The sequence below is a fragment of the Schistocerca gregaria genome, chromosome 1 (genome assembly GCF_023897955.1).
Source record: "Schistocerca gregaria isolate iqSchGreg1 chromosome 1, iqSchGreg1.2, whole genome shotgun sequence".
NCBI lineage: Eukaryota > Metazoa > Arthropoda > Insecta > Orthoptera > Acrididae > Schistocerca > Schistocerca gregaria.
The window spans coordinates 371,825,185-371,833,849 of NC_064920.1; positions in this window are offsets into that span (position 1 = coordinate 371,825,185).

Consider the following 8,665-nt stretch of genomic DNA (forward strand, 5'->3'; position numbering starts at 1 on the left):
GACGCAAGAGCTGATCCCACTAGTTTTCAGGTAGGGGATCTAGTGCTAGTGAAAACTAGGGAAAGATCTAAGAAACTTACGTCAGAAACAAAGAAGTTTACCGATGAGTACGTGGGCCCATTTAGAATCGTAGAGAAGCCTCACCCAAATGCTTATAGACTGGAGTTTGTGAAATCACATAAGGTGTTAGGGCTTAGGAACATTGTGGATTTGAAAAGATATGTTCAAAAGAGAGACGTGGCCAGGAGTGAGTAGATACCTCAGAGAGCTTTGCATTCTTTGCAGAGCTAAGTGCGTGACGAGCACTAGGTCTCGAGTCGTTTGACAATATTTCTTCCACTTTCTTTTCCGTATTGTCAACCTACCTCTTCTTTCATTCAGAACTAAAATTCTATCGTCTTTCCTTCTTCTCTATCGTAGTTTTTAAGTGATAAAGTGTTTAAGTAATGAGTAGGAAAGAACCTCAGTGCAGTATAGGTTAAGCGTAAGGAATGAGTGTAAGAGAAAATCAAAAAGGATTAAGATACCTCAGATAAGTAATAAGTCTCAGTAAAGTAAATGTTTGGCCTAAGGTGTGAGTAATGCCCTTAGAAAGGTAAAATAACTAAGAAATGTAAGAGCCTCAGAAAATATGGTGACGAACATTGAAGCTGTTTGTTAAGTAACAGAACGATATGTTAAGACGTAGCATTAAGCTAATGTTTAGGAAAGGAAATGGAGCAGTACAGCAAAACTGTCTGTTCAATGAAGTCAGAGCCTCAGGAGGTGATTTAGTGGTAAAATGAGTAAAGGTACAGTGCAACAAGGTTGACTGTCAAAGGGGTAAAGGAAGTTAAGTTAAAGGGACAGTGCAGCAGGACTGACTGTCAAATGAAGAGAAATATGTGAGAAAAGGAGAAAGAATGAGCATAGTGTTTGGCTAGCTCGATATTAGGAAAAAGTGAGGCTACGAAGGTGAGTAAATAAAAAGTTTAATGTTGGTAACCAGAGGTGGCGTTTGTTGGTAAACAGAGGAGATGTTTGTAAACAAAAGGAAGTGAGGCTACGAATGTAAACAGAGCTGAGGCGACGTTGGTAACTCAGGAGGTGGATGTATGTTAGAAAGTATGGGTAACGAGGTTTCGCAGATTAGTAGGAAACGCTTTAACAAATACTAACCTGAGTGTGTGAAGTATGAGTATGAGAGTTGTAAATTAAACCCGAATGTGACTAGAGAAAACCTGATGTTGACAAGAAATTGAAGTAACTCCAGATATGTGAGATGAGGAAAGTACCCATGACATCGATTCCATTTTTGACCAGAGACACACAAAGCTCCCCAAGTTTGTCGTAGAGATTAGTATAAGGATTGTAGTGTTGATAAATGAATAAGTAAATATGTATTTTTCAGTGTTTAATTTATGATACAGGACTACAGGAGATTGCCTGGAGACAGAATTGTAATATTGATAATTTTGTGTATATTTTATATTGTTGTGTATTGTACAGGAACTGGAGAGTCACCAGTGCTGGCGGAGATTTATTATGTATTTGTGAACTATTTGTAGGAATTGTTTTTCTTAGTATTTCTTATGTAACCATAACTTGTTTGATTATGAGATGAAGAAGTAATTAAAGAGTAAATGTGCCACTTCGGTACTGCATTAGGAAAGTCAATTCACTTTTCACTTAAAAAAAAAAAAAAAAAAAAAAAAAATTTTGAAAATTGTACATACTGTAAAGTAAATTTTATCAAAAATATGAGACTTTAGAGTCAAGCAGATAGCGCCATTTATCGCTGCTGTAGGTTAAGACGTAGCAGTTAGAAAGGGAACTGAGGCCAGCTGATGTGTCAGGTGCGCCGAAGTAAACAGAGGTGGTAGCACGAGACTTGAAATGGACCTCCCAAGCAGGACCCGGTCGAACTACGAGTGCTATCAAAATCTTAAGTGTAAGTGGTAAAAAAGGGACGCTCACCATAGCGATAGTAGTGTTAGTGTGCGTGTGACGTACATCAAGATAGTATTTAGGTTTGTTTTCTCTTTCAGGAATTTGTAAATAGAATTTTGTAATCTGAAAAATTTTTTTTTGAATGATGATAAAAGTGCATGTTTAGATATAAGATGTTTTGTAGGTCGTCAGCCCTAGGTATAAGTGGATGATTGATGTACAGGAACTATAAATGTTAAATAGCTGTTTGAGTAAATCTTTAATAGAAATTTTTTTAGAAAACTAAAAGTTTGTCATGAATGAAAAAATTTAGTTTCCTCAGGAGGTGTGTGGCGTCGCAACTAGTGCGAGCGCACAGTTTTCTATCAAATATTTACTGTGAAATGTAGACAGACTGTAAAGTAGCCATCAGATTAGCATATGTGCTGTAGCGGGCAGATTACCGGTGTCCGTTCGTCTGACGTCACGACCATATGGCATGTCTGTACCGTGAGAATGTAAGACCTGTGCGCTAACTAGCCGCGTGTATAACGTGGAACTTTCATCTTTAATAACTTCTAACTGAGGAACCTGAGGAAATTAAAAGTTAATATACTAGTTTCTGTTATGAATAAAAATAAGTCATCCAAATTTGAGCTTTGAAACCTGCATATTTTGGAAATTAGAAAAATCTTACAGAAAACGCAAATTTCTACAATTTTCGAGTCTAAATAAATACCATTATGTATAGATCACCTTCAGTGACCATCCAACTATGAAACAAAATCACCTTCCGTGCTTTTGTATTTATTTTGAGAATTTTACTTTTAGAAATTCACCTATAACTTTGTTAAAACCATAAATGTTTTGAATTTTTGTGAACAGTTATTTTATATGAGTAGGTGAGAGTGAATGAGTGTGCCTGAGTGAATGAAAGAGGGACATTCGCCATTCTTTGCAAGTGTATAAAATCTAGGTTGGAACTCGCAAGTGTTCAGACGATGTAACCGTGGGAACAGAGTCGCCAGTGGTTCCCCATCTTAGTGAATGTCGGATGTCCAAGAGTGTATGGTATTGTACAAGCAGCCAGAACGTTCGCGAGTATTTAAATAATTTCTGGAAATAAAGTAAAGTCTAGTTTTCCTTTCGGTTTGTTAAATTATACAGTAAATTTTGTGTAACAAGAAATCATGACGTAAATGATTCAGAAGTCATGACTGGTGCGTGCTAGATTTTGGCGCGAGGCGCACCCAAAGAGTTAATTCTGATTGGCTGTGTGATGTGTGAGCCAATGAGATGCGAGGACGGTTAGCAGACTAGTGAGTGAGTCGCGAGTGGATGGGGAGTCGCGAAGGAACTGTGATCGAGAAGAGACATGCTTGATGTGTCCTCGCGAATAATGTGTAAAATGAAGTCATAAAACGGCTTCATCGGTTCGGTACTGTGCGATTTGAGACTGGAAGAGTCCAGTAACGCGTAGTGTGAGTTTGAGCGAGTTGTGACTTTTCGTTCCGCGAAAGACGCGAGTAACTTTAATAATTAAAAGCGTGGCGGTACTTCGTAAACTTTTACTAAGTGCTTATGGCGAGCATTAACGTTAAAAAACGAACTATTATTGAACATCGACTGCAAACGTGTATGTTAGAAAATCGTCTGTGTTGCAGTTAAGTAAATTCCGTAACTTTGAAAGCTAATTCTGGCGGGGTTTGAGTGTGGATAGAATTGTGAACTGAACTTTCTTCAAACGTAGATTAGCGGGCTGATGATCAGGCTTAAAGACAATAAAGAGCTTAAATAGAATTACCAACTTCGCGTTCTCGTTTGAGTAAACAATTACTACCATTCCAATAACTCAATTTATTTAGGAAGATTGCTCATAGATTGTATTTCAGCAAACATGTATCGCGGCCTCCGGTGAGCGGCTATTAAATTGCAGTTTCTTCAACACTGCTTTTCTGCAATTTTTCCAGTAGCTGCTATCAGGAGAGGCGAGTGCAGCAACTACCTAAGAAACGAGGTAGGTGGATTTTCTTTCAGGGAAAGGAAACTGCGCGATAAGAGCCTGACCCGTCGCAACATTTCAGGATTTAAGCTAGCTTCCTACTTCTGCAGAGTAGATATGGATGGAGGAGGAGCTGCCACATTCATTAAAAACTGCCATAAATTCAGGAACATTGACATTAATAAATTCTGTTTAGAGCAGCATCTAGAAGCAGAAACAAATAAATTTTGTTTGTTGGTGACTTTAACACAGATTTTCTAATTCAATATTGCAGTAAACATTTGCTTCAGTTAGTAATATTGTCTTTCAATCTAACTCACACTGTAAACTTTCCAACTAGGATCACTAAATACTCAAGGACAGCCATTGATAACATTTTTATAGACAAATCAAAGGAACAAAATCATATCATAAAACCTGTAATAAATGGACTATCGGTTCATGACTTGCAGTTCCTTGTTTTAGATGTAAATTCTAAGCAGATTATCAAGACTGCTAAATCTGAGTACAGGAGAGTATTCAATCAACCAAAAATTGAATGTTTTAGAAAAATGCTCAAAGATATGAACTGGAAAGATGTTTATAGTGCTCATGACATGAATGGAAAACACAACACATTCATGAACAATGTTAATACCATGTTTGAAAACTGTTTTCCTCTAAAAGTTACTCAAATTAAACAGAAGTATATAATAAAACCATGTATCACACAAGGAAAAAAGATTTCCTGTAAGACAAAAAGGAAAATGTATCTGTCGACCGAGAATAGCTCCAATGCTGATGATTTAGCTAAATACAAGGAATACTGTAAAATATTAAAAAAAGTAATTCAGACATCTAAACAAATACACTACGAGAAGAAGATAGAATGTGAGGGAACAAAATAAAAACAATATGGGAGATTGTGAAAGAGGAGACTGGTATAACCAGAAAGGAACAGAAGCAAATAGCACTAAGGGTAGATGACACATTAGTAACCGATGGGCATAGTGTGGCAAATCTATTTAACAAGTATTTTATATCCATTACTGATAGAATGGTATTGTCAGGATCAGTAAATAATGCCCTTGAATATCTGAAACTAGCCTTTACAAATAGCTTCAGGTACATGAATATGTCACTTCACCAAAAGAAATAACTTCTATAATAAAATCTTTAAAAACAAAGCACTCTAGTGGTTACAATGAAATATCAACAAAGTTAATTAAGGCATGTTCTTGTGAGTTTAGTACAATTCTAAGTTACTTGTGTAACCAGCCAATTATAACTGGGACATTTCTTGACTGGCTGAAATATGCAGATGTTAAGCCTTTATTCAAGAAAGGGGATAAAGAGATGCCATCAAACTACAGACCAATTTCACTTTTTCCCGCATTCTCAAAAATTTTAGAAAAGTAATGTACAGGCAGCTTCTCAACCATCTGACCACAAATAACAAATTATCAAGAACACAGTTTGGATTTCTGAAGGGTTCTGATATCGAAAAGGCTATTTACACCTACAGTGAAAATGTACTTAATTCATTAAATAACAAGTTACAAGCAACAGGTATTTTCTGTGATTTTTCAAAGGCATTCGATTGTCTAAACCACAACATCCTTCTAAATAAATTAGAATTCTATGGTATCACGGGCAGTGCTGCAAAATGGTTCAAGTCATACCTCGCTAACAGGATACAAAGGGTGTCAGTGCAAGGGACTAGTGAATTAAGTCATCTGTCATCATCAGAATGGGAAGAAATTACATGTGTTGTCCCACAAGGATCCATCTTAGGGCCATTGATTTTTCTTGTGTACATTAATGATCTCTCATCAGTTACACTGCCAGAAGCAGAGTTCGTTTTGTTTGCAGATGAAAAGTATTGCAATAAATAGTATGTCAAGTGTAGTTCTAGAACGATCTGCTAATGATATTTTCATGGATATTAATAAATGGTTTAAAGCCAACTCACTTCGAAAAGACTCACTATATGCAATTCAGAACCTGTAAGAGGTTTCCATCCAGCATATGCATAAAGTACGAAGAAGAGCAGATAGAAGAGGGTGACAGTCTTAAATTCCTGGGATTACAACATGATACTAAATTCAGTTGGGAGGAGCACACCATAGAACTGCAGAAACGCCTTAACAAATCTGTATTTTCAATTCGAGTGTTAGCAGACATAGGCGACATAAAAGTGAAAAGCTTGCATACTTTGCCTACTTTCATTCCATAATGTCATATGGTATAATATTTTGGAGTAACTCTTCGAGTCAAACAAATGTTTTCAGAGTCCAAAACCGTGTAATACGTATTATTTGTGGAGTAAACTCACGGACGTCTTGTAGAAACCTCTTGAAAGAACTGGGTATACTAACTACTGCCTCTCAGTATATTTACTCCTTAATGAAATGTCCTAAATAATATATCTCTTTTTCCAACAAACAGGTCAGTTCATACATACAATACCAGGAACAAAAATGATCTGCACAAGGACTTAAAAGCACTTACTTTAGTTCAAAAAGAGGTCCACTACTCGGGAACACTCATCTTCAATAATTTGCCAGCAAACATAAAAAATTTAGTTACAAATAAAGATCAGTTTAAATGGAGCCTGAAAGACTTACTACTAGCCAACTCCTTCTACTCAATTGACGAATTTTTTAATAGAAACAAATGATGTGTCGTATATATTCATACTATTAGTATTGTTATTTCAGCTTAAAAAAAAAGTGACATGTTCCACATCCACGAGGATCTCCTCAACACGGATCTATGGAACGAAAAACTAATTTAATCTAAGACTGTATCTCGCTTGTGGCCTTGATATTCACAGTCGTACGGCAAGAATGCCAAGCAACTAAGTGGCTACAAATACACCTGACAAACCTCACGTTATTTTGTGTGCAGTGAATTGAGCGGTGTACAAAGAGCGCACACCTTTTGGCACTGTGTGTGTGTGTGTGTGTGTGTGTGTGTGTGTGTGTGTGTGTGTGTGAGAGAGAGAGAGAGAGAGAGAGAGTGTGTGTATGCGTTTTTATAAGGACACTGCTTGGTTTGTTTCGTATCTTCGTCACGGGGGATGTGTAATGCGGGTACCGAAGACGCCTTTGTCCCTTTTTCAAATAACGGTTAATAGGATCCTGGTATAACACTTAAATTTTCGCATCACTCATTCTAATCAGATATAGTGAGTTTATTTCCTACTTAAAGATGGGAATGTTCGTGTTTCTCAAAACAAGTGCTTATACAAGCACAATGTTTGTAAACAATAGGCAACGCCGACAAGAAAAACACACACACGTGTATGTGTGGGAGAGACCGTATTAAGCTGAAAGGTTTCATTCTGTTACAAAGTTTACAGGTATCACATCAGAGCGGTTACCAAGCAAAGAGGCACTTTGATGGAGGCAGAGGCTCAAATTAGGGAGGGAAGGACTTAAATTACCGCCCAGACATTTAGATTTTCCATAAAGTTTCAAAAGCAGTAAAGACAAGGACACGATGGTTCCTTTGGAAATGACAAATCAGGCGGGGATCGAGGTTCCAAACCTGGCGGGGGTCACGATTTATTATCGTCGCCCCATTACCATTCCGCAGGGCCGTATGGAGGGAGAAGAGGCATCGAAGTTTGTGAGATTCCCAGCACTCCGAATTCAAATGTAACTTCCTGCGAGCTCCACTTTTAAGGTCTACAGGTGCCTAGCATTTTATGGTTCAAATCGCTCTAAGCACTATGGGACTTCACATCTTAGCTAATCAGTCCCATAGACTTAGAGCTACTTAAACCTAATTAACCTGAGGACATCACACACATCCATGCCCGAGGCAGGATTCGAACCTGCGACCGCAGTAGCAGCGCCCTAGGACTTTAAATACGATAATAAAATATACAAGTTGTATATTAATATAATAATGCTGATAACATGTTTACGTTAGTGCTTAGCACATAAATTTAGGATAAATTCCAAAAATTTGAAATTTATTGATTTAAGAACTGCGCTGTCATACAAAAAGGGAAAGCACGCAGGAAGGTTGGAAGAAATGAAATGAAAGCTCATGGTTTGAGAGGGTATGTGATGTTATCTCAGTGACAACAAAATCGAATCAAATTTAGGAATAACTTGGCAGTACGAACCCACTTATCAGTATGATGTTGCACCCCCTCTAGCCTACATGCGTTTACTGACTCGGATGGGAAAGGTGCCACATAACCGTTGTAACCTCTTCTGAGGCAAGCTAGTGCAGAACCATTCAAGCTGGTCCCTGATATCCTCAACACTGGTACCGGGACGTTGTTGATGTCCAATCTGGTTCCACACATTCTGAAGGGGACGGATATGGCGATATTGCCATCTATAAGAGTACCTCAAGGTCACGCGGATAGTTCATAAACAGACCCGCCATATGTGTTAGAGCATTGTCCTGTTGAAATATGGCAGCACGATGGTGTATAATTAGATGTAACACACGAGTACGCAGGATGTCCACGACGAATCGTTGTACAGTCAGATTTTCCTCGCTCACTACTAACAGTGACCTGAAATTATATCCTATGGCTCCCCACACCATGACACCAGGAACGGCAGTGGTGCTTTGGAAGGATGAGATCTCTTCCCAAGTGGCCACCATACTCGCCGACAATGATCATTTAGAGTAGGACATAAACGAAATTCATGGCTGAACACAATGCGGAGCTCTTCATAAACTGTCCACGCTTTCCAGTCACGGCACTACTCCAAATGCAGCCGCTTGTTTCGTGGTGTCAACAGCAAC